At 44.1% G+C, this 26,845-nt stretch overlaps 1 protein-coding gene across 4 annotated transcripts in view; it reads right to left on the reverse strand.

Annotated features, from left to right (window-relative positions):
• Nucleotides 1–26,845, reverse strand: part of LOC114447103 (zinc finger MIZ domain-containing protein 1-like) — an 83,829-nt gene that overhangs the window by 45,287 nt on the left and 11,697 nt on the right. For 3 of the 4 annotated variants that reach the window (XM_028423163.1, XM_028423164.1, XM_028423161.1), the window contains exons 2-3: nt 16,828–16,943; nt 4,598–4,675 (exon numbers count right to left, since the gene is read on the reverse strand). The gene's annotated coding sequence lies outside the window, so the exon portion shown is untranslated. The remainder of the gene's footprint in view (nt 1–4,597; nt 4,676–16,827; nt 16,944–26,845) is intronic. The other variant, XM_028423162.1, reaches the window with a different exon arrangement.

The raw sequence follows: 26,845 nt of genomic DNA on the forward strand, positions 1-26,845 counted from the left end.
CCTCCAACCCCCTGATGTCTGTTGGCAGAACTGTCTGAGGAGCTTAATTGGTACTTTCTTATTTTTTGTCTCTTTCTCTCTTTCTCACTTTCTCTCTCTCTGTCCCTCTAACTCTGTCACTCTCTCATTCAGCTGTGTGTGCGTGTGCACATGTGTATATGTCTATGGAGAGCAAGCATGAGTGCCTGTGTGTTTTCATGGCAGGAGGATAAGAGCGTGGGTGCCACTAAATGAAACAGAGGCTGAAGCAACTGCACACTCTGTGGCAATGTGATAGGGCGAGCCAACTCGGTTAACCAAATCTTGGAATGAGCTACTGAATTAGGCGCACGCCACACAAACACACACAAAGTACGCACAAACACGTAGATGCACACACAAACAAAGTTGTCCCGGCGCCCAGGCAGCTTTTCTGCTGCCAGTAATGAGGAGGTTTGGAGATGTGCATTTGTTTGTGCAGATCTAAAACACACACTTTAATGGAGAACTCGATGGCTTTTGCACTCTGCCAATCACAAACCAGTTTTAGTCAACGGATACAGCGTTCTGTTTACTTTCTCATTTGTGTACAGTAGCTTTTATTGCTGTCTGCACACTCTATGACACACACAGAGCTACATATCACACCTGCTGACACGAGATGCAAACATAGCATGAGACACTTCTTTTACTAAGCTATTATGCTGTCAGTGACATTTTCGAAAATAATCCTACTTCTCCTGACATTTCATGCAGTGGCTGCTTACAGTACACACTGCTGTACAAGCAGCCTGCCTCTTGATCGGAGATGTGTTTCGTGAAAGCCCAGCAGCCAGGGCTGCTTGTCGGAGCAATGATTTGATTAGGTTTGCACTGATTACGGTCTTGTTGGTTACAATATACAGTTCTATCAGGGAGAGCAGGAGGGGTGGGGTGTGATTGAGAGCGGGCATGTCAGTTTGTCAAGCAATGCTACAGTATACCGAGGTATGTGAGTGTGTGTGCAGCTGAGATGGGGACACAGACACACACACAAAATAAATCAGCTGATATCAAACAGTGCCAGTGAGGATATTAATACAAATCTTTTAGCAGCTATCAGCACTCAGGAGGGCGATACAATACTGTACTAGCTTCTTTGAATTAGATCATGGCGGAAAGAAAAGGAGCAACACATCTGAACAGCTCCCATTTCACAAACAACACTATCACAGACAAACACTTTTTTCTTTAAAGGCAAGTTCCCTTTCCTTGGCATTGTGCATTGTGAGTACTGCAGACTTGAAGCACAGCAGCTCAACCGTGGTGTGTAATATTGGCTGAGAACAAATAATCTGAAAAGCCTCAAATGCCCTTTGTAAGCTTTATGAAATATTAACCAAATTAATCTACAGTGCCCCCCCCAACCCACCCAGCTCTACCCCACCCCGCCGGAGAACATACTGTACTGCCACTGATTCCCTGTAAACCAACAATCATTCCTGAGATTAATTCCAAGAAATGCAGCGACATATTTGAGCTCAGAAGCCAGGGACAAGGTGTAATTATTCCCCTCCATATATTACATTTTCTATTAATTAGGCCAGTAAACAGTGCTGTGATTGTTTAAGTGACAGCCACAGAGCCACAGGGATCTCTCAACACAGCTTTATTCCTAACAGCCCGAGCACTGGGTAAAACATGCTATTATAACATTACAGGGCTTAGCAGTGCAGCACTCCATCACAGGTTGGCTTCATGTTGGACCCTGTGAAGATATTTTTAAAGACCGATATGATACCCTGTTTAGTGAAGCAATTTCTGGAGGCCTTAAGGCAGAACAAAAGGGCAGAGGTTACTGGAAGCAGAAACAGTTTCACTCCGACCATGTGACCAGAAACAAAGACGGCCACAAAATAAAAATCATTTGAAGGGATTTTATAGATTGCAGATTTAATGTCCGTCTGATGGAGGAAAAAAAAGAGAGAGAGATCAGAATTAATCCTCTTAACTGTTTGTTTGGTAATCTGATTTAGTCTGATTTTTAGGCTGCTATCTCCGGTTGTGGTTACTGATGCTGTCTCTGGATTGACCACAGCCATTTTCACCTTCAGCACCCCTCCTTCCTGTCCCCCCTCCAGTATATGAGGGCTTGAAATATAAACAAAATATTGGTGTATGTAAATCCCCAGCGCAGTTCACCAAATCCTGCCATGTGTCTGCTTATGAACTGATTCCGACACTGACATCGCTCAAGAGAGAGGCACACTACGGCTGTCCCTGCTCCAAATAAATGACCTACTTTGCACATTAACACACATTTACATGCAGGCAAGATCCAGGGCAGCTTCATAGTCTCTGTTTCCAGCACACACTTCTCGCTTTAAGTGCAATGTGGCTCCTGTTCAATTCTTAGAAATCGCAGCCCTTTTCTCTAATTCTCCTTCCCTGTTTGAGGGGGGATCACTCAGACAGCAATGCTGAACAGACAGGTTAAAACAGATTTCCTTTCAACCTAACGAAAACGTGTGCATAATGCAAACCAGGTCTGCGAGCAGAATAACACGTTTGTCGTGCAAGCGTGCTAAAGGAAGGTGAAGCTGGCACAGAGGCCCACCTAAGGTGCTCCCAGCTCAGGCTGAGCTATTTCCAGACCACCAGCCCCTCCCGCCCCCTGCACCATCCACCTCCACCTCTGGTGGGGAAACCACACCACTGCACAGGCCCCAGTCACAGACATGACTCAAGAATGGATCCATTATTCACACAGGCACAGGCACACTGGGGACTGGCACACAACGGCGGGATGTGGTGGTGGGACACGAATACTCACTTTGACTTAACTTCACTCAGAACTGCTCAAGCAGGCAAAATACATAATGAGATTTAAGTATTTTTAACAAAGCAGCAAGCTCAGCTTTCAGTGGAGTTAAACAATGTCATATAAATTTCCACTGAGGTTTGAGAGAAACTAACAGAACAGGTTTACCACTGTGTCCGTTTGCACGCATGTGAACACTGTGAGCAGCGTTGTGACTGTGGACACACATTTCAAAGCAACACAATAGCAGCAAAAGTGAACACAGCTTTGGACACATGAGTCATATCAAGTCAAGTTTTTGAGAATGCTTGACAGCACAGCACAACTCCACACAAGTCGACAAGGATGAATATGTAAGTGCTCTCTCTCTCTCTGTCTCTCTCTGTCCCGAAAACACACACACAGGCCAGATTGTGTACGAGTTTGCTCACGGACCATGATAAGAAAATGTGGTAAATGCGTAATCTGATATGCATGACTTGAGGTTTCTCTCTGCCTTTCTTTTCCTCTTGGAAATCACAGGTTGCATCCATAATTTACACCAGCCTCCGTCTGTTTCTCTCTTTTCCACTCTGCTCCCTCCCTCTCTCTCTCTCCCTCCATCTCTCCTTCTCTCTCCTGGCAATCTGGCTTTTGCAGCTTTGCTCATTAGCATATTGCAGAATGTGCAGATGCCACCAAGAATTATTCACCTTCCAGTGCTTTGATGCCGTTTTTCACATGTATACAAACTATACTGTCGACATTTTGCACAGCCTTACCAACAAAGGCAGAGGTCTCCCTTTTCTTAAATGTATCGGGGCCATGAGATGACATCCTTCAGTCTGATGTATCCTCACATCCACATTCACCTCAATTACACCATCCCTCACAGTGGTCAAAGGTTTTCACCACTGTGATGACGACTGATGGGGTGTTTCATCTCTGCCACGGTTTAAATGAACACTTAATATTCATGCAGTCCAACAGATAACTGAATATTCACGCTGTTCAAAGGCTAATTGAACACAGCATTCATGCATGTGTTGTATTAGATGTATCCTCCTCCTGCAGGTTATGCAGCAGACAGCAAATGACTGGAGGATTGGGGGGTGGTGGATTGATATGGGTATTGATAGCAGCAGATCAATGGCCATACATGACAACCTACCATTGCTATAACACTGCTGTTCAGGTTTCAGACCCTGGGGACAGCTTTGAGCCAGAGAGGTATCAGCACATGCAAGTATGTGTTCTAGCAAACATACTTCGACTACATCAGAGGGACAACAGTGATGTAGTGAATGACCTGGCACCACAATGTATATATGTGGTTCAATATTTCTCTGAAACATCTGGATTATAGAAATATCTGTTTCTATATTTCAGCAAAATACCTTCTCCTCAGGTGATTTTAACACCCCCATATTTAACCTCACATGTTATAAAATGTCTGGTTTTAACCCTGTTCCAGTGTCTGATGCTTTAAATGCAAATGAGCTGCCCTTGACCACGCCCCTTTCAGGAAGAGAACTGATCCTGTCTCTTATATTTCTCTTTCAAAGCTGAAAGCTCTTGAGTTCATGTCTTAATTGTTGAACATATTTGTTTTTTAATTCATTCTTGACAGCACATTCCTCTGCCTCCACATGTACCATATACCAGTGCATTCCTTTCTAGGACAAAAACACCTGTGTGTGTTTTTGTTGGTTGTTAAGACACAACAAAGAGGAAAAATCCCAAACTGCAGCCATTTTACATGGTTTGTAAAACCACACTGAGGCGTGTCAGTGTTGCCGTAAACGCAGTTTGCATGAAGACATAAAGTAGGGTCCTTACCAGTGTGGATGAGGAACGTTCCTGCGCTTCGTATTAGGCAAAATCTGTGTCCTAATCCTCATCAATCACAGAGCGAGCCTAAAATCAAAGAAAACACAACACAAGGCACGTCAGGGAGTGTGAAAAGACACAATGTGCTTTTTAGTGATACGAAAACAGGACTTAGGTGGCATCATTTATCGAGATGTAATAAAGCACCCTGTTGTGTGTGTGACAAATTGAATGAGCATAACAAGGACTGACAGAGCTGGAGAGAATATGCATCTCTAATCCCTGCTAAATATGAAACATAAAATACTTAAAAGACAAATACAAGTTGATTTCTTGTCTTCCTTGTGAGTGTTTTGTGCCCATCTAGTTGCAGAAGCAGCTGTCTTTGAACTCTCCAGGCTCTAATCATGGAGGAATTTTGTTTTTTTTCTTCCTCTCTCTCTCTCTGCTTCTGGCTCTTCCTCCTAACTAAAATGTGCAGATCTCCTAATGGGACAACCACTTGCTGACTATTAATGCAATAGCCTACTTTACTGGACTGCGTCGTAAGCTCACTTATTTCAGTGTTTGAAACTCCCACATCATTTCATTAATATTCTCCTCCACGGCTTCCAAAAACCCATCTGCCTTACTTCATTTTTTTTTTCCACATGTGTACTTGTACAGTAGGCGTAAAGAATAGACTTGAGCTATCTTCACAGGCTACAGATTGCCCCACATTTAATTACTGTTAACACCAGCGCTAGCAAGCTAAATACGCCTCCATGATTTATTCATTTTCCCCATATTTGAGTCAAATTAAATTAGTCATATGGGTTTAATTAACTAAATATGATCTGATATTGTAATTTCACACTTGGATATGGGATACAGAGAAGGGTACTCGAGTACAAAGGAAGCATGGTAAACCAGTGCTCATTAGAGGCTCTTGTGTATAGTCATGTTAGCATTACCAAATGCGGCGTTAGCCAAGTGACTGCTCCTAATCAAGGTTTACAAACAGGAAGGCTACCTTTACCCTGAAGAACAGGATCACTCTGCACACACTATTATCCACTGTTACAATTAGTCATCGAACCATTGCTAATGCAAGCAACACCCCTCAAATTGTCTGCTGATTATTGCCACTAACAGCCACATAGCTGAAAGCATATCCATCTGATCACATAAGTTTATGTGCTGGGATTTTACTTTGCTGACTGGAAACAGATACAGAATCAAGCCCTGCCGTGTCCCATGTTTCTGTTCAGCCAGCCTGACGGGTTACAATGGTCCTCTCTGTCCTCTGTGTTCTCTTAGTGAAATCTACTGAAAGCTGCGGGGCCACTCCAACCATAACCTGCAGCAGCTGGTGGAGAACCTCTTTATTTTCTACTCTCCTTAGCTCACTCCAAAGCTGCAGAAGACTTCTTAAAATCAACTCATGAAGAGATGGCTGAACAGCGTCCCCGTAGAGTCCACTCACAGGGGACTGACTGGAGAGGCAGCTGAGAGACATTAAACACTGCTGTAACATTGCAACATCTTGGTCATGTTGGTGCTGGTCAAGTAGAAAGAAAAAAAATCCTTAATCCAGTGACACTTTTATTCTCAGCTCAACTATTCTGGGTGAAATTAAATAACCCATTCTGCTCTAAAAAAAACGTATTTTCTGTAATTTTGCTGAACTTTAAGAGCTCTTTGTTAGTCATTGTCCCTAATGGGTAAAAAGGTTTACAAACTCGCTTCTTCACCCTTTTATCCAAATGCTTGGAAAATATCACAAACACAGAATTTATAATGTTTTGTATGAAAACATTTGTAAACACTTGTGTCAGGGAAGGTCATCCTTTGCATCAATGATGCTCGCAGGCTGAAATGAATTCACCACAGGACCTGCTGTGGGGTTTTTATTATTCAACTGCACCTGGTAATTTTGTATCCCTGTGTGTCTTTTGACTGAGTAGTTCTAAAGCACAATTTCTAATGCTGCTATTTCCCCATTCATACAAAGGCTCCATCATGTGCTAAATGAGCTGCAGTGAGTGATACAAAAAAAAAAAAAAAAAAACTGAAAAAGCCATGCAGTAATTTACTGATGCCCTATAATGAAACACGAGGCTGCTGTGGCAGGTTTTCCTCACACTCACCAACAGGAAATATGGCTGCTGAGAGCAACGGCGGCTTGTGAAACCCTGTCACACTGCCTAACGACACAGGCAGAAACATCAGAGCAAAAACAAATGGAGGCATTGATTCACTAGTTGTTTATTTACAGCCCTCTCCGGAGAAGAAATAAATTCCCCTGTTGAGGCTTTGTTTCCCCATCACACGACACAACGGGATGCATGAGAAGAGGGGTGAGCGGGCCACACACACACACACTCAAAGAAACACACATACAAATACAAACACGCACACAAACATCTTACATCTGGATTAATCTCCAATGGGCGTCATCACAGATGCCATTAAACGTAGCAGAAGGCAAGAATCATGCAGGAAAGAAGCTGCCATCTGAATAATTTATTCGGAGGCTCATCTTGTCTCACACCGGGGGGATTTCTGCTTTCAATTTACACTGTTTTCCTCCCCATATTCAAATCAGGGAGCAGATTTGTTGTGATTGGCACACGGAAGGTCAACGTTAGCAAACTAGCGTCAACGCTGTCCTCAGTGGCTTGGTATGCTGGTCTATTAGCACACTAGGAGTGTGTGTGTGTGGCTGTCTTTGTTTACCTCAGTGTGTGCTGGGTGACGCTGGAGAATAGGTCTGTGGAGCACAGAGACATCAGTGTGTCTGAGCTTATTAGGCTGCTTTCCAAGGACACAGGAGGATCTAGACATTACACTGGCTGGGGAAAAAACACTATTGCTAATCATAGCAGGGAGATGTTAGGACTGCAGACACTGAGTGAATGGGTATGGGAGGAGGAGACAAAAAGGACAAGAGAGAGATAGAGAGAGAGAGAGCAAGAGACAGGAGAGATGCTGGAGGAGTCAAGGATAAGAGAGGGAGGGAGGAAATGAAGAAGAGGTTAGAGCTAGAAGGGAGAACGCAGGATGAAGTCATGGTTAGCATACACGTCCTCTGTCTGTGTGTCACACTGGGACTGAGAAAAGGATGAAGAACAGTTCACTAAGTCACAGGTCAACTGTGACAGGATGGGCTGTCATTAGCCAAAGGCACACAGAGCCGCTGACAAGCAAGAGAGGGGGGAAAAAAATCCAGTGACAAACTGTATTTTCAAGTCTCCTGTTTGAAATTTGAAGGCAGAACAAAGGCTGTGTTTTGTTGTTTTGTGCTGTTGTTGTATGACTCCTTGGGGAACAGATCAGTCTATTCCGCTACACGCTCGATGTAGGTGGCGTACATGTAACAACAGAGACAGAAAACATATTTGAGATGGTGTTTGTCTGAAGACTCTTGTTCTCTTAGAGAGGAGCTTTCTCTGAAATGTAATTCAAACCTTAAAAATGGGTTACGAGGTTGCACGGGCAAAACTGTGCTTACTAAGCAAATTGCCCCTTGTGATTTCCAATAGTAAATTGGTATGTGCTAGCTAGCACTGATGACAGGACTTGGCTGTTTCTGCCGTTACAGGCATGAATGGCCCTGTAGTAGCCAGGCACAGTGCAGTGGTTCAACAAGGCCTCTTTAACCAGCTGAATGACAGGCAAGCAGACGGGCCGTGAGCCAGCCACAGACATTCAGCTCTGGCTGCTGTAATGATGCCAATTCAGCTAGACCAGAGAGGCCACATGATGCAGGCCAGAAAGACACTGGGAGAGAGGTGAGCTGAAATTTGTGAGCGCTTCTACAGTTAGGTCACCAGTTTCTTCTCTTTCCATGTAGTCCAACCACATTTGGCTCCGTTTTTTTTTTTTTTTTTTTGCCATTGTCTTTGTATGATTATTCTTTAAACAGCCGTGTTGTCTCTTTATTACCATGGGGAGTCTATGAATGTGCGGCTGGTCGCCTTGTTAAACTTAAATATCACTGCCTCAAGCATTGCGTCAGCAGCTCTTTGCACTCTGCACCTTGTGGAAATCTCCATGCAAGCTGAGGGGAAACTCAGCACCAGTATGACACAGCATGCAGGAATGCACCAGCGGATGTGGCTCGCTCCTTCTCTTTCTCTTTCACAGTCAGCCTTCGTCTTCTTCCCCTCCTCTTCCCCCACACTGCCTCCCCCTCTCTTGCTGTGGGCAGGTCCATATGCACCCAGTAATTATCAAGGTTATTTTCTCCAGAGGACCAAATCCCTGTTTATGGGCATGAGCGTGTGTCACAGCACCGTGGCTGTCAACCCACAGGACGCTGACTCTGTAGACAACCCCAGAGAAAATCTCTGCTTCACACACACTGCGGTTGCCAAACTCTGCAGTTGCTTTGCTTTTGCTCCCGTTTGAAAAACATAGCAGTCCCAATTTTCAGTAGCTGTGTCATGACCTCAAGTGAGACAGCAAAAACTTGGACTTCAGTATTTAAAAAAAACAAAAACAAACAAACAAACCTGGGAATGCATGCTATCAACTCAGCATAAAGGTAACACCATGCAATGTATTTGATCCATCAGGACTATAGAAATAAAGGCTTAGACTGTGTTATGTATGTTTCTACTATTATGAGTTCAACTCAGTCCCGCACCAAAGCCAGACACCCAGGAGAATTGTGACCTGGGCCACAGTACACACTTCCTTTTGGCAGTGGCTACAGAGGAAGTGAAGGCTGTGAAAGGCTAGTGGTTAACAGGCACTTGTAAAAACCACTAACCAATCCAACAAGCTAGGTATTATACCAGTTAATTAGAGGCAAACAGGAGGCGACTTTGTTTTCTGAATGGGATACAGAGTAGGCTTGTTCTCCTGTTACAGTAGGCTCGTCAGCAAACAAGAGCCTGGCGCAAACCTGAATTGCAAGCTCAAAAGCAAATTTGCAAGTAACAAACTGTTTGCCGGGGTCAGAAGTGCACACACACACACACACACACACTTTAATTGGCTTCTCCTTTCACAAAAGCTGCTTCCTCTCTGTTTCATCGCGCAGGCTGGGCTTTGTTGGTGTGCGGAAATGCCTCCAAAGGGAATGAAAATACTGGCAAGTCCCTGCAACTCTTTCTGGAGAGAGAGAGACAGAGACAGAGACACAAAGAGAGAGAGAGAGAAGCTGGAGGAAAGAGAGGGGTCCCGCAGCTGCAAGATCGCTCACACACGCAACCACACACACACACACGCCAAGTACCCATGTAGGCTGCGGGCTCCGGTTACACACATAGATAACCGTGTTAACCTAAAGAACATAAACACTGGTGTGTGGTTACAGGGCTGTCAGGGCACCAGGGAGGAGTGACACTACAGTACAGTATGGAATCTTAAGTTAGACTAATGTTGTCATGGCCGCCACAAAATTACAGCTAACGTCATCACTGTGAAAGCTCACACCGCTGCTAAAGTCAGTCTGGGAATTACACTGGAGAGCAAAGTGATACCCGCCTCCTAGCTTGATTAAATCATGCAATTGTGGTTGCATCATTACGAAACAGTCATTGAAAGGTTGGGAGAAGTTAAGATATGGAAGATAGGTTTAAATCACCAAACTTCATGGCTCAGAAAAAACACGGGCTGACAGCAGAAGAACCTGCCGACAGAGGAACCACTGTGCAGACCAATACCTCAATAATGCTGCTAAAATATGTTTCAATATTCCATTACCTCACTCTGTGGCGATCCTGATTGGTGAAAAACACATGTTTGCAATCAGATGACAGCGATCCAACAACAGATGATTGCAATCAGTCACAGGTCAGCACAAAATACAGCATGTTAGTAAAAAGAAATCAAAATACAGGCACTATAACCCTCCATGTTCTTCATGATAACTCCATCAGTGTGTAAAGCGACAGCAGCCATAGCATTAATCAGCATACTATAACAGGTCAAAGCTTTTAACAAATAGCTGTCAGAGGTATCTGTAGGGCCACCCTGTGAATAATTCTCAAACATGAAAGCTCTTCAACGTTCGCTGAAACAGACCAGCCAGGTTAATTTTTTTGGAAGTATTTCGGGCGAGCGGTGAGGGGCGATTTTCTGCTTCACACTGTCTCACTGTGCCACCCACACTCACATTCTGTTGACCCAGGAAGTTTAAAACAGTATGCTATTTTTATTTAATATTTCATGTAAATTGTACCTCCTACACAAAACTGACAGACTCAGCTGCCTACCTCTACGTCTTTTCATTACAGCTGCTACAAGGCTTTCCAAGATAATACTAGTCCCCTGCAATCAGCCAACACTATGTTGAAGGCACATTCTTTTACTTAAAACACTGGATCTTAAAGGCAAAGGTTCAGCTCATTAAGACTGTCTAAATACATCTCTGCTGAAAGCAGCTTGACGTGGGCGTTTTACTAAAACCATTCAATACAAGATGCTACATTCACACGTCACTGTGGTGAAAAATGACGTTTCTCACCTCGTTGTTACAAGACATATGTTAAAAAAATGACTAAAGGAGGATAATACACTGTAAATAAAAACATAAAACCTGAAATCAATCATGTAAAAATAGTAGCAGTGCAAAAAGCAGCCATATATAAAACAGTAAACAGTCTAAGCAGACATGACAGTAGTATAATAACACTTCCATACAGTATAATCTCTGCCTTATGTTGGGATTATACTCCCCAGCAGATGTAAATACAAGACAGATAGGGATGAGTGTCTGATTTTGGTGGACTGGTGATGGGGACACCACAACGTGGAGGATGCACAGATGAAGCATGTGTACACAATCTGATGGTCACTTCTATGTCACAAGGGCCCTTGTAGGCACACAGAGATTACCTTCCTTCACTTTGAACAATGTATACCTTCGATTGCATTGATATAGGAGTTTTGAACTTGAACTATAGACAAAGTGTATTCATTCAGTCATAGCAGGGCACTGAATGATCAGGTAGACAAGGACGGACACGGTGCATATATACTGTTGGCTGATCTACAGATGCATCTAGAACATTTTCCTTTAAATGTAACCACAGACAACTGCTCCAAGGGAGACATATGATTTTTACACTGTTTGTGATCTCATTATGTTAATACATAAGCTGCGCAAGACGCTGATTTCCCAAAAGTGTTCCATCGGCAGCAGAAAGACTTGAGACTTCTGACCCAACGACTGACTAAAAACACAAGAGATATCAGGGGAAAGCAGACTCTAGATGTACTGACAGAGTGGAAGAGCTTTCAAGACAGCTGCTCGAGTTTCTCTTTCTGTCACTCTTGCACACATACACACACACACACTCCCTCTCTCCTTTTTAGCCAGTGACAGCAGGCACCCAGCGATGACACGAGGAGTGTCTCTGGCAGCCAGTAAGGCAGCACTAAACAGACAGAAATATCTGCTCTGACAGACGGACAGACAGTCACCCACTACGACATGCATGCAGCTGTCACTGAGCTTACCGCTCCTCTCCACAACCCCTGCTTTGATTTTCTTTTATGCAACTCTTCCTTCCTTAGCAACCTTTACCTTGTTGTTTTTATACTGAATAATCCCTGCGTTTGAGAAATTGTGTTGAAGAGTTGAAGGTGAAGCAGGGAGGGAATTTCGTGAGGCCAACTGTCTCAACACCCATCCATCCTCCCCTTAATCATCATCGGCCTGCACAGGTCTATAGCTCCTTTCATTTACTTATTCTTTTGTTCTTTTCACTTTCACACAAGAATCTGTTCTCAATCTTCCTCTCTGCTGTTTAGCTCTCTCTTTCTCAGTAACAGCCGTTCTCAATTAGGAGGGTTAGGGAGTGGAGCGCAGAATAACTCCAGCTCTGGTATCTGGAGCTGGAAGGACCCAAAGATCAGCAGCAACAAGAAACCCACAGCTATAAAGCCCTGCGTCCAAGACTTGCCTGTGTGTTCGCATGGGTGTGTGTGTGCATAAATCTGCACTGTGTCAACAGGTTGTCAGTGACCTCTGACTTCCATATTTAAACACACACGTGAACATGCCAGTGTTGTGATTGGCGTGAGGCTGTCCTATTACATGTTCAATTCAAAGATTTAAACAATGGAAACAAATTGCTCATGTAAAGGCAGGCACACCCAAGTACCAAATCTTCACCCCATGAAGAGAGCTGCTTTAATTGCTTTGTTTCAATGGTCCCCGCTGAATGGAATAGAAGCTGGCGGCTGCAGTTTACAAGACACATCTGCAGGTGTTGCATTTCAAACTGAGAAATTCAAGCTGTGAGAGGGAACACATACACTAACACAGGCACAGATAGAAAATATTCAGACAGATTGTCTCTCTCTCCCATTCTCTCTCTGTCTGTCTCCCTCTCTCTCACACACACACACACACTGCAGGTGCAGCACAGTTTCCTCCACAGCATCATGCCTGAAAATGCTGCCACATCTGAGCAAGGTAAAAATTGAAAATCTCTTTAACATCTGTGTCTTTTTCTATAAAAAATACTGACTTTAATGTGAGCTGACACAAAGTATATGACAAGACAAAGCGGAGGCGCGGTATATCCAGCACAGAGCTGTCAAACAGAGAGCAAGAATGTGCTTATCAATGGTGCTCCTGGAATGTGACGTTTTCCCCAGTAAGCATTACACACTAAAAGTCAGACAGATTCAGAGCCACCTTAAGGTTATGTAGGATTTAGATAACCTCTTCACGGCTGGTACACTTTGTGAAAAGCTGTTTTTTCCTTTGTTTCCACACAGATATTGCTACACAACATCTCCCTCAATATAAAATACCTCATTCAGAATGATATTCAACCTTTAAATTCTAAACCTCTCAGAGCAGTGTCTCTATGAGAATCAGATGTGTTTGTTACAGCTGAGAGTCAAGTGTTTTGGAGGATCTGGGGTAGCATGTCTCCTAATTCACTGAAAGAAAGAGCAATCAGCTCGGCTTCATATGGCATCCAACAGACGACAGATTCAATCTCCTTTCTTTCTTCAAGCGTCTCTATTGTGACGTTCCCACACACTGGCATCGCTCTGCAAATGTTTGATAATCTATGCAAATAGGCCACAGATGGACAAGAATGTATCTAATTGAGAAACATATGTGTCACGCTTAAAAATCATAATTCTTACATCTCGCTGTGGTGTGTGTGTGTGTGTGTGTGTGTGTGTGTGTGTGTTTCATTCTATTCCTGTCAGCCTTCGTTCATTCACAGAGAGTTACGTGTAACTGCGAGGCTGGCATCTTGCCATGCCATTTGTGAAATTATTCAAATGAGGACACCATGTTTCTTTTGTTTACTGGGACAAGGTTGGTGTATTCATGAACGCCATTTCTCAATCTCGTGCTACAACTACCACCCCTTCCTCTCTCTCTCTCTTTCTCTCTCTCTGTGAAGCCTGCTGCAGCACTGGAGGAGCGTCCTAGCCATTATGAGAAGTCATTAATGAGTGTGTGGCGTGGCGTGTTGTGTTGTGATGCGCGGCATATTACAGCCATTCATCAGAGTCAGGAGACACTTGACAGGCGGACAGCCAACAGGTTGTGTAATCATATAACACAGCCATGTCAGGCCTGCCACTGCTCCGTGTCCCATTCAGGCCTTTAATGTTGTTTTCCTCTGGGTAATTGACAATGCCAGACAGAGAGACTCTGTGATGGATAACATAATGGACCGACCGGCACACAAAGATGGCGGCCTACCGGAGTGATGTCATTGCAGATTATACTTGCATTTCAAGACAAGGAAAACTGTGGTTTCTGACAACATGGATTAGACTTTACTGCTTATAATAATTTTCTTTATTTTGGTGTATTTTAATGAACGGGGAGAATTTTATTGCCTGAAGTCTTGTGACATGTTAACGTCAACACAGCATGTGAAAATAGACACTTTTGTTTACATTCGGCTTCATAATGCTGCTGATTCATACACACCGATGTGTATGCAAAGAGTGGAAAAAGAGCAACCATGTCAGGACCTCATGTTCCACATGGATCAGGGCATTGCCGAAGGACACTCACATGTGGAAGAACCGTCAACAAAAGGAGACACTTTGTGTTCATAACTGGAGCATCTGTTTTCTGAATAGGCATTGGTAACACACTGAATATAGGTAATACAGACGCCCCACAAAAAAAAGCCAAAAGTTTAATTCTATCAGGAAAAGTCATCAGTATGTTCAAAGAGGAAAGTAAAACTTTTACAGTCAAAGTAATTGCACTGATCATAATACCAAGATACTCTTGGTATTACAGAGTACCAGGAAAGCCACCTGACGCTAAAGAATGTGCATGTTACAACTCCCCCTGCTCCACACAGCTCTCCGCTGCACCACAGAAGAAGAAGAGGTGGCCCTGAGGCGGTGTTAGACATTGTTAAGGATAGCAAGTATCCTCACACAACCCGTTCTGCTCTGTCCCTAAGCTGGAAAGGAGAAAACAATGTTCTCTCTCTCTCATCCTCCCACTCTCACCACTTTATACCTCTGCTTGTTTGTGAGGTGTACCACACAATCCAAGTGTGTGTGTGAGAAAGAAATGGGCTGTAAGACAATGAACCAAAATGAGTATCAGCGGCAAGGATAAAAATACACACATGTGCAAAGTACTGTATGTACACACTGCTGCTCTGTCCTCCTCTGTCCTTCTGTGCATCATATAAACAGAGAGGAAATATATATAAAAGCTGTAACCCTCTGACACCTTTATGTGGCCACTATATGCCGAAGAAGTCCACTAAACCCCAATCTCAACTTCATTGTCTCCCAACGGGCACACTGTGTGTCAGCAACCACTACACCAACATTAACAATGCATCCAGTTAAAGCTACAGGGGAAAATTCTTCTGTGTAAACAGCAACAGTCTGTAACATGTTTGCAGCAATGATAGTCTTTCTAAACAAATTAAGCCAAAAGCTCTGGATTACTCATCCTGGCTGGCTGTCTGGCCAAATTCTTCCTCAACTGCACAGTTGTTTGATCAACTGTTGGTGCACACTGTTATGTGTTAATGTGAGAGGAGGAGGAGGAGGAGGATAAAAAGGAACAGATATGATGAGTCTATGGGCACCAGGTGACATGAATACAGTGCGACAGCAGCAGAGAAAAGCAGTAAAACTTGTCTTCCTATACTTTCATGTTTCTGCAGTAATGTGCTGTCACATCACAGCTTTTTTCTCCTATACACACTTGTGCTGCTCGTAACCCTTTCAGTGTGCGTGTGTGTGTGTGTGCTAAACCTGTCACTTTCAGTACTGTAAGTCCACGTCCTAATCTTGATCCCTTTTCCGTTGATCCCTGCTAGTCGCGCATGTGTGCGCAGTATCTGTGTCCGCCTATATGTGCATACGTGACTGTTTGTGTGTAGGGCAGATGCTCCCGAGCAGTGCCATTGCTCAGCATTCACACACACACAGCCCTCTAAGGAAGATTAACTATCACTTTATTTATTTATTTGTTCCCTGATCTGCCCTCACCATTCTCCAAAGCCCCCCCAGTCATCCTTCTTAATCCCTGGTAGCATAGAATACAGGAGGAAAGGCAAATAGAGAGTGTGCTTTAAAAATGACTGACGCACAAAAACACACAGCAGATCTTTGAACGGTAACCTTAACAGAGACACAGATCCTTCCAAATGACCACCATGAGAACAAAAAGCCATCAACAAATTTGAAGCTGCTGAGAGATAGCAAGTAGCAATGGCAATTCATGGAAAATTTGACAGACAAGCTATGTGCTCCATGATATTGACCACTGTGTGTATTTCTCTACACTAACCATCCTATGTGGTCCACTGAAAGAGGTGGAACAAAGTGCTGACATTCACTTTATAATTCAAACAAAGTAAACATGGAGTTGTGCCTGCAGAGGCTTAAATGCACACACTATCTTTTTCCTGATCCTCAGTCAGGCATCTGCCTACAGAAACAAGAGAAAAAGGCTTTTGAGTCATAGCGTCATGGTTTTGTTCATTTTTCCAAGTATTGACACTGGCCACAGGCCTCTCGGCGGGGTCTGGCTGGATTTTTTTTTAGTCCAAGCCAAAAGGGATCCTGCACAGCTCCTCATAAACAGCAGCTGCAGACTGCTCAGTTCCCAGTTCCTCCCCGGCCGCCAGCCCAGGAGGGTCCAATCAAAACCAGCCCCATTACTCCCTTACTTCGCCTTTATGTGACAAGTCTGCTTCAAGTCAGGGAAAACAGACTAAACCAGAGAGCGTGCCGTGTACAATCAACAAGCTGTGGATTAAAATGGTAGATCAGTTTACCTGTGTGAACTTTGACCTCGGTGGTACTGCCGCTGTGGTCGCCACCCCCTCCCCCACCCCACCCTTCATGTATTCCTCACGAGCGGTCCCTTGCTGACCTCTTTGTAAGTGGTGATCTGAGGGGAAGGAAGACAGAATAAAAAGGCTGTTAAAGTTCTTTTAATGGAATGCCAGGGAGAGCCTGGTTCATACAGAGGACAAATGTATCACAGAGAAATACACCCCACTGTTGAAAAATGTATGCAGGAGGCCATAAGGGAGTTTGCTATACTGCCCCATTTACTCTACCTCCTAACCCTGCCCGAGAGCCAATGAACCAATGAACAACTGCACCACCAATCACACTACGGTGTGTCCATACTGCAGCAGTCCTGTGTAAAACCCCGCTACACTCACACTCACACACACACACACGACCCCACCCCCCCCACCACACAGGAACAATGTCCTTCCTAAAGGTTATCAGCATCCTGGTGCTTGGTCAGCCCTCATCCTGAGTCCCTTATATGTAGAGCAGTGAGATTCACTGTCTTAATACAACTCGCTTAGTCTCTTCTTACTGCTCCACTGCAGGCTGATACAAACCCAGGACCAGAACACACACAAACGGACACATACAGGTTTTAGAATTAGGCTAGCATCTGGACAACAGCTGAAATCTACTCTCATTCATTCATTCAGTTTGAGGGATGTATGGCAATAGTACTAAAAACAAAATTATGTGTGTAAAAAAGACTCATCTACTGTCAACACTAGACCAAACTAAAAAAAATGTCTTTTTGTGGTTCAAATAACATAATGGTGAGTTATCTACAGCTTTCTTCAGATCTACAGGATACAAAAGTTTAAAGTCTAAAGTGACACATCAGTCCCCCAGGAAGATTCACAATTCACACAATTCTTCTGTCACACTTTGTTTCTTTACTTACAACCACACACTGAAGCAAGTAAGATTCTGGCTGCCGGAGTGGGACTGCCGGAGAGGTACAGTTTAACTGGGCACTTCTAATCAGAGTTAAAGTTAATTTGGTGAGTGAGGCTCAACCAACAAGAAAAGGGAAGTGAGAATATCTGATGCCAAATTTACTGGAACAAAGGGTAAATTGTTTTAGCATGTCTTTGCCATGTGTGCATCTCAGTCCACGAGTCAAGAAAATATGCCACACTGAGCGGATTTTCTCACATCAGAAATACCTGTAATAAAAAGTATCTTTGAAATTAAATACTTTAAAATATCTCTTACTGAGACAGAACACATCACACACATGGTTTAAAAAGGAGGGAGTATACGAATGGAACAGGGGGCCCCTCATACATCATAACACCTGCTCGTTCAATTAATCCATGAGAAGAAGGGAACATACTGAAGAACATTATGTGGGTAGAGGGGGTTGATTTTGGACAGAGGCCAAAAAAGAAGAGGACAAGGCGGAGGAGAAACCCATAAATACGCGGGGAGGCGAGCAGGTGCCGCAGACAAATGTGATTTACAGGGTCTACGTCCCACACACTGCTGACAGGTAAGCCTATTAGGTAGATATTACCCAGCTATAACACGCACCGATGGACCCTCTTAAAAACCTGTGTGTGGTGAGTCTGTAAAGAGATTATAATATTACATTGTTATGGCAGCCATACATTAAGCTCTGAAAACTGCATCTTTTTAAATTTTAAATTTAACAGACACACAAGACGGCCATGTTTATCTTTGATTGGTGGAAAAAAAAACAACCTGGTTTTATTACAGTGGAGGTGAGATTAGATTCCAGTTTAAGAGCAACGCAGGGCAAATGTTTTTCCTCATATCCCACAATGACATTAGGCTTCCTGTCCCAGAGAGCTAAATACTGATATGGCAGTGGATTTCTGCACACTGCCGGGGAGCAATCAGCGAAGAATGCAAACGTTTATGAGAAACTAAATGCACTAGAACATGGAGATCTGCAATCGAATTTCACTTGTAATACTGCACGAGAGACACAAGCCTGCAAGAAAATTGCTACCACTTGAGCAGCTCACTACAGCTGGTGTTGAGAGCAATGTGGTACAAAAGCAACGTGTTCCTTAATAACGTGGTGAATATTGCAGTGAGTGCTTCATAGTAGCTTCTGCAGACTCCTGCTCCCCACCCCCACCCAACCTCCCCCCATTCTCCTGTCAGAAGTGTGAACTCTTTCATCCAGGATATAAGAGGCTGCAGTAAAATCCTCAAAGAGACTAATCGTGTTAAATGAGGTTTGTGTCTGTATCCATGACTTCTGAGTGTGTGTGTGTGCGTGCGTGTGTGGGCTGTCGGGGGTTGTAGGTCTCCATGAGAGACTAAAAATTCTTGACACCTGTGAATCTAAACTCTGTGTCTACTCTCCACTCATCACCTGTTTCATAATCAGCACTTCTGATAGTGTGGTTGTTCATTGACTGAGATAAACCAATTTTCTGTAAAGTCTTTAAAGTCATTCAAATGCTGGAGATGACAAAGCCTCATAGTTTGCCTGCTAAAAGCTCTTAACACCACAACGTTTACTTTAGCTTCCTGGGTGTGTGGGGGGGGGGGGATCCTTGTCTCTAGTGGCTGCTCAACTCATGCAGACATGTGCACACATATAGACACACACACACCTTATCATCCAAGGCTGAGGAAGCAGCAGGGCTATAAAAGCCAGCCTCATCTCCTTAAAACAGGCAGGGCTGTCCCTGGGTGTCTTAACACAACTCATCAACTGTTAAACCAGAGAGAGAGGCGGAGCAGTAAAAATCAATGCCCCCAGCACAGCAAACAGCAGTCAATGATGTTAGGGGGGAAGAGCAAAAGAGCAAGGTTTTGCGTCTGGAGAGGAGCAAAGGAGAATGTAGGAGGGAGAAAGTCCATGTCAAGCTAAAAGCAGCAGGCTAATATATGTAATTGATTACCTCTATGCAAATACAGGAACTCTTAAAAACCAGAGAATGCAATTTAAAGCAGCAGCAGCAGAGTCTCTGAAATCGATTTGCACTGTGAGCGAGAGAAGCCATTTTCCTCCAGTAAAGATAAAACACTTTACTATGAGCTGTCAGATACTTATCAGGAGGAAATTAGCAGAGGAATACCATTTTCCCAAAACAAACAGGTCAAGCGTTTCTTCTCCTTGAGTGGTCTCTCCCTCTCTTTCACTCTCTCTCACACTGTGATATCATCATCTGTTATTTCCTCCTGTTTAAATGCCAGCAGTGAGAAGGCCAGGCTGCATTTCATTCAAACAGATCATTTGAAATAATAAAGAAAAAAAAGCAGTAGTCTGTTGTTTGACACAGAGAAGGTGAGGTCTTGGGTTCGACTCGGCTCCTGGGAGCAACCCTGAAGCTTGCCAGCCACCCGCACGTACACACTGACGCAAGTCCGTCCTCAATCATTGAGCCTGATCTCACCAAAACAATATTTGCGTTTTTTTGGTCTGCAGTCTGTGTTCCTGGCTAAAGAGAGAGGGAGAGAGAGAGAGAGAGAGAGAGAGAAGAAAAACACTCATAGAACCGAGCACAAAGAGATGTGGAAGCAGGCAGCAGCCCACACACACAAGACAGCCTTGTCGGAAAGAGAAGAGGGCAGCTCGGCGTCAACATCAACACCGGTTCTGCAGTCATCGCTCAGCAGGTAATTATGATAACAACGTGTTCCCTAGGCAGCCTCTCTCTGATTTTGTTTCCAAGCACTTACCCTTCCTAAAATCTCCCCCCGATAACATCTGATATGATTACAAAGTCAAGATCCTTTTCAAGGAGCGCCCACTTATGTGCCTCTAATTTGGTGTATACTAACTTTCCCTCTTGTGACTACTCAGCGATGCTTCTCATCTTATTGTGTATGCTTACTTAACATGTTGCACTGTTCAGATTGTCATAACATTTTGGAAAATGCCATGACATAAAATGAACCTCACCTACTAACACCATCTGTTACTGAGCACACCGCTGCCTGCTATTACCTTTGATTGCAAACACAGCCTTGCCACATGGGGAAATACATCATTTCATTGTGTCTGTTAACATCCAGTGTTAGCAGTGGGAGTTCGGCCCTGAATGGAGTCAACAGAGTTGACCCTGCTATTACCTCTGCGGTGCGGCATTTTCCTTGGCTGTCATCACAACCGACCCTTTAAACGGCCAAAGCTGCACTGCAACAGGGCTAGGTTGTTGACATACTGAAGACATTTAAGATAATCCCGGAGATGTCTCTGTGTTTTCCAAGATTACATCTTCAAAGGGGAAATGCGCCCGGCAGCCTCCACTTGAAAGGGAGAGAGATGCGGAGGGCTCTTGTTCTGAAGGAGGGGGTGGAATAGCTCAAGAATGCAATCATGGTTTTGGAGTGGAATAAGGCCTGTCCTGGCTAGCCAAGCTGGCAGGAGGGTGAGAGGATGGGAGGGGGGGCAGGGGGGGGATCAAACCTGGGAGAGAAAACACACCTGTTGGATTGGACAAAACAGAGGAAGGCAAAGAGATGACTCTCACCTGTGTGACCCGACACAGGGCTGTAAATCACACAGGCTGTCTCTGCCACGCCTTTTATAACATTTGGTTTGCTGCCATGTTGAGGTTAAACAGTCATTATTTTGCTTCAACAGTTTCTGCCACGTAAAACAAAATGTTTTCAAAATAGGCACTTGAAACAGGGAGAAATCAAGCTTTTGGACGTCCCAGATCATTACCTAAGACTGTGTGAAATTACCATTTCTAACGACTTTGCAGGGTTTACTCCAAATTTTCTTACATTCATATCTCTACTGGATACTAGATACTAAAAATGACTGCCAGACGTTTTATACACAACACAGAGAGAGGGAGAAATTAGCTCATACACCTGAAATCCCAAACCAGTTGTGATTGACAATAGATGTTTTTCCACTGCAGGAACTCACAGACTAATTTAGGGGGGCACCACAGTGTGTGTTCAAATCTGACCTTTTGGTCAACAAGTAGATTCAGACATTGTTTATTATTCCTTGCATCACTGCGTGTTATGATTACTGACTTATGTTACCTCATCAGTCCAGCGAATCCCTTTGCACTTTGATATATTACCTCATGAATTCCAACCCCACAAGAGACACACATGATTGATTAAGGGGGCTTTTCCTGTAAAAGTCTGTTTCACCTCAAGTTCCTGCAGAGGAAAAATACCTTAACACCACTTCAGTCCATTTGTGTATGTTTGTATCATTTACTACTTGACTGCTGATGCCAGATTTTAGAAATACACTCAGGAAGTGTCATTATATTCAGGTCTATCCATATTAGTGTTGTCCTAAAGTCTTTTGTCTTTTGGATCAAAGCATGACAAAGCAAGTGGGGTTTGCCAAGTGAAGTAAAGAAGGGGAAATTTGTCTTCCGCATATGACCCATTTTGACAATGCAGGACTTTGTTGCAGTGACTCCAGTGATCATGACTTCACTCCCTCGTAGCCTCCAGGCAGCTCTCTCCCACAGCGTGTTTTACATACTGCATCATCACAAAGCATTTTTAGACACTCCGCATGACATCTGTGAGGGGCTCTGAGCTGCTGCGTCGTCGCAGAAGACAAGCATGAGACGTTAAATGAAATGTGCCACGCTCAAATTGCTTGGGAAGTAATAAATAAAAGCAAGGAATTATGACTCATATCTGCAACAAATGTCAGCAGTGACGTCCTCTGTGGCTGTGAGCACCTCTTAATGACTCAGGGAAGTGTTGCTGATGTGACTCTGACGGACATTAAAATTATTTTTCAGCTACTGACCGCCATTGTGATACTAATTATAGGACTGGAGTAGTTTGACACCGCACACAGGGGAAGTTCAATGAGGAACGGAGAAGTAATACCGTCATAGCACTTTCTACTACGGATTAGTAGCGAGCAAAAACAGAGTATTCATGCCTTCTTTCTTGCCCACTTCTTCTCAGCTGGCTTGCTGACATCATCAGCAGTGAGTCAGGAACCAGAGCCTCGAGCTGGGATCAAAAAGCACAGAGTGAGGCCTGTCTAATATTATCAGCCGTACATACTGTACACCACAAGAAGGCACAAACACCCAGACAAAGAGACACAAGTCACACAACCACCAGAAGGCTTTTTATGCACCGCAGAAGAAAAAGGCGACAGAGGAAAAACAAATTTGTCATCGGCAGGAGGTTGCGAGTGAGCAGACGAATCAGTTGAATAATAATTGAGTCTCACAGAGAAGAACTTATTTTAGAATAAACAGCAATATGAGTGTAGGCAGCATTAGGTACAGTATGTTTCCTCTCAGCGAGCTCTGCAATGGGCCCCTCCTCATCGCTCTTTAGCCTCACTGGCCATGGTTGAAAAATTAATGCAGCAAACTGACAACACGTAGGGCCTCCCTGCCTTTCTCCACCCCCACCCACCAACCCCCCGTGTACCAAACAGGATCAATTACCAAAGCAGGCCTCCACTCAACAGCGCTAAAGAAACAAGAGGCACTCTCCATCAGAGCAGTGTGTCTGTGTGCATGCAACAGTGTGTGTGTGTGTGTGTGTGTGTGTGTGTGTGTGTGTGTGTGTGTGTGTGTGTGTGTGTGTGTGTGGTTCAAGCAGGCTTATGGTGAGCATGGGAGGAGGAGGTGGTAATAGTCTGTTTGCTTCTCTCTAATGACAGCAGCAGAGTGGATTAGTGAGCCTTCTAACCCATCAGCATCACTCCTCCCAGTAAGTGACAGAGCATGTAAATAACCAGTTATGGCCACTAGCAGAAGGAAGAGAAAAGATGGAGACTAATAAAAAACGAGAAGGTCTAAATATGTGTTCTGTGTCTCTGCACTTTCATTTGTATGCAGGTGAAGATTTCAAGGAGTTCCATTTCTACAACATCAGCCAAGTTATTCAAATGCAGCACATCTGACTGGAGAGGATAACATAAAGAAAGGCATCAGCAGAAATGGCAGCAGGCAGTAATCCCCCTGGCCAGGGCCACTCGTGTTTGCCACGCAGGCAGGCAGACAGGCAGGCAGGCAGGCAGGCGAGCAGGCAGCGCTGTCAGTGGCGGCAACAGAACCCATACAGGCCTTATCAGTGACAGCCATAGGGCCATTCTAATAACCCTGCTGATGCTCTGTGGTGCAAGGACAGACAGGGCAACGGACAAACGGTACAGACAGACAGGTTTCACTTCCCACTTAGCGCTGGGTATCAGACTACAATGGGTGCACACAGGCTTCATGCATGCTGTCACTACACACCACAGTGTTTACTGGCCCTGTATTAGCCCCCACAGATGCATGTTTTTGCAGTTATGACGGTGTTGTCTAAACTCAGACTCACTGGCCTTTCAGGCCCTGGTAGGAACATATCTGTCTGCAGCATCATTATCACCATTCAAAAGGTCAAGCACAATGCTTCCAGCCTCTTCTTTGTGATTTATGCCTTTGTGCTATTAACTCTGTTCACATTAATCTCCATCTGTAAATCTAATCACACGGCCTCGCCACTGGCTGGTGCTCTGAGGACTGAACAGGAAACAGCTTATGTAAATACACCGCTGTTGACATAAGATGGTCAGGAGGCGGTACCTAGCTGCCGAGATGAGACACACCGATTAGTGCGCAGATAACGGCGGCTATCACTTGTTTGTTCGTTTTCATTCGTCACCGTTCTATCTTTACAACCTGCTATCATCACATTAATTCCATAATTTTGTCGGCACATCCTAAAATAAAAACCATGCAGACACAGTGCTGCAGGGCTCCATTTGTAGTCAATAAATTACTCCAGCAAATAACGGGGTCACTCAGATGACGCAAAAACAGAGCAGCATTCAACAGAAGTGCTTTCAGGCATTCTCTTCATGTATGAAGTCAATAATCATTACCTTAGCCTGAGATAGGCTTCACACGCCACTTGAAGCCTCACGAAGCCATCTACTCTAGCGTGCCTGGAAGCAGCCTTAGAGCAGTCTGAAGCAGAGTGGCCGAATGCTCTGCACTGTGGCTGCCACATGCAGTATAAAGACTTAATCAGGTCTCCTGTGTGGAAGTGTGGCGGTGCTTTCCGAGAGAATTCCCTCTGCAAGGACTGATGGGAACCTTGGCGATGACACAGAGAAGCCTGAAGGCCTGTCAGCTCGCCTCGATGCCGCTCAAATCAGCACTCAGCTCTGAGAGAACTTCCACTGCTGCACTGACACGCACTCATACACTGGCTGACATGAATCTCCAGCATCACTTCAACCATCTACTCAGTCCTTCAACATCATACTCGACATGTGGCGTGAGTCTGTAAGATTCTCACCATAAACACAGAGTGAATCATCCCGGCTATTAGAAATCATGCGGCACACAACCATCTCAGGATGCACAGGGGAGCAGCATAGAGCCCGGACCAAACTGTTTCACTTCTACACATATTTACACTCAATTAATAAAAATAAATCTGCCATAATGTGTTTTATACATCTTGGCCTATTTCATTTGATCTGCACATCATCAAACATGTGCTACTTGCTGCAGGTATGCACCTTTAAAAATGCACAACAGACAAAGAGAGTTTTAAGAAATCAATGCAAAGCCCTTATTCCTTTGACAAAAAAATTATCAACTCCAGATTTCAAGATATTTTTTTACGTGCCACCAAAATGCAAGGAGAGAGCTTTAAATAATTGATGTTGCTGGAGCAGGAAGATAACCGCTCTCCTCCTGTTATCAATCATTAATGGAGTTTCCATCAAAAACACTTCAACCCCTCAAGTATCAAATCTCTCTTGAAGGTGGAGAACCCACATTCAAACTACCCACTTAATCAAAGGGCACACAATGTTCTCTCCTATTCTCTCATTTTCGCTTGGCGCAAATTAGGATAATAACAGGACAAATTGCAAAATTGTTCACAGCGCAAGTGTAAAAGTAGGCATTTTAGCAGAGGTCTTCGTGTGAGTGATGAGGGTTAATGGGAACATTTTAAATGTTTAAATCACAAGAGGGGAAAATCGCTTGCCAACAAGCTTTTTTTTATTATTATTTTATCTCTCTGCTGTACATACAGAACTGTATAAAGCTCAGTCTGTAAAGCTGCAAGGCCTGTCTGCTCAAAGTCATACAGGACACGATGTGCATCAGCGATGCTCACAAAGAAGTGTAACACTGCTGCTAACCTTTAAAACAACCACAAGGTGACACACGGCCCTGTGTGTTGATCTAAAGATTCACAAACACACACACATATACACTCACGGGAGTCAGCTAGAGTTTACTGCTTTGGACTGACATTAAGGGATCAGCCAAGATCAGCCTCCTATCTCTGAGTCCGCCACACAGCTCGAGGTGCATTCTGTAACATGCACTTATATCCTCGCAGCAATTTTTCAAACAATCCCTCAGCCTCAGATGCCACAGTTAGTCTACGTAAGCTCTGCGGATAAGTGATAGCAGAAATGATAGAGTATCCCTAATTACCCATCAAGATGGTTTTGACAGCGTTCTGTGTGCCAGTGATCAGTGTCATGGCGCTGCGCCAGCCTTTACTTGGTTCTGTTTGATTTGTAGCTGCAGCTGAGTAGCGGGTGGTACACTATCCAGAGCTGCAGTGCCACACACTTTCACTCTCTTCTTCTCCTCTTCTCCTTCTGCCACCCTTCATCCCTCTTTCTCACACAAACCCCCCCACCCACACAATCACACCATCCTATTTCACTGGCCTGACCTTGCCTGTCGTCAGTATAAAACAGCTTTTCAAGGCTGCTGCATAGAGAGGACACTAAGAGGATTCTGCTGGGGAAGTTGAGCTTAAATAGTTCAGGTGCAAAAGTGAGCAGGATGGATGCCTCAGGGGGTTAGGATGGAGGGCAGAGGGCTTTTACTTAAGGAAGGAAGGAGACATATTTACAAAAATGCTTAGAAGTGAAATGGATCAATCAGGGATCAGCAGGGCTTTGGCCAATATATCACAGTCATAGAGGCAAGGGCAAGATACTGATGTGTCAGGACTGTCAGCATGCTGAGATCAGCCAATTAGTACTAAACACAGGGTTAACACAGGTTAGAAAGTAGATGGTAG

Source organism: Parambassis ranga, chromosome 15, assembly GCF_900634625.1.
Source record: "Parambassis ranga chromosome 15, fParRan2.1, whole genome shotgun sequence".
NCBI lineage: Eukaryota > Metazoa > Chordata > Actinopteri > Ambassidae > Parambassis > Parambassis ranga.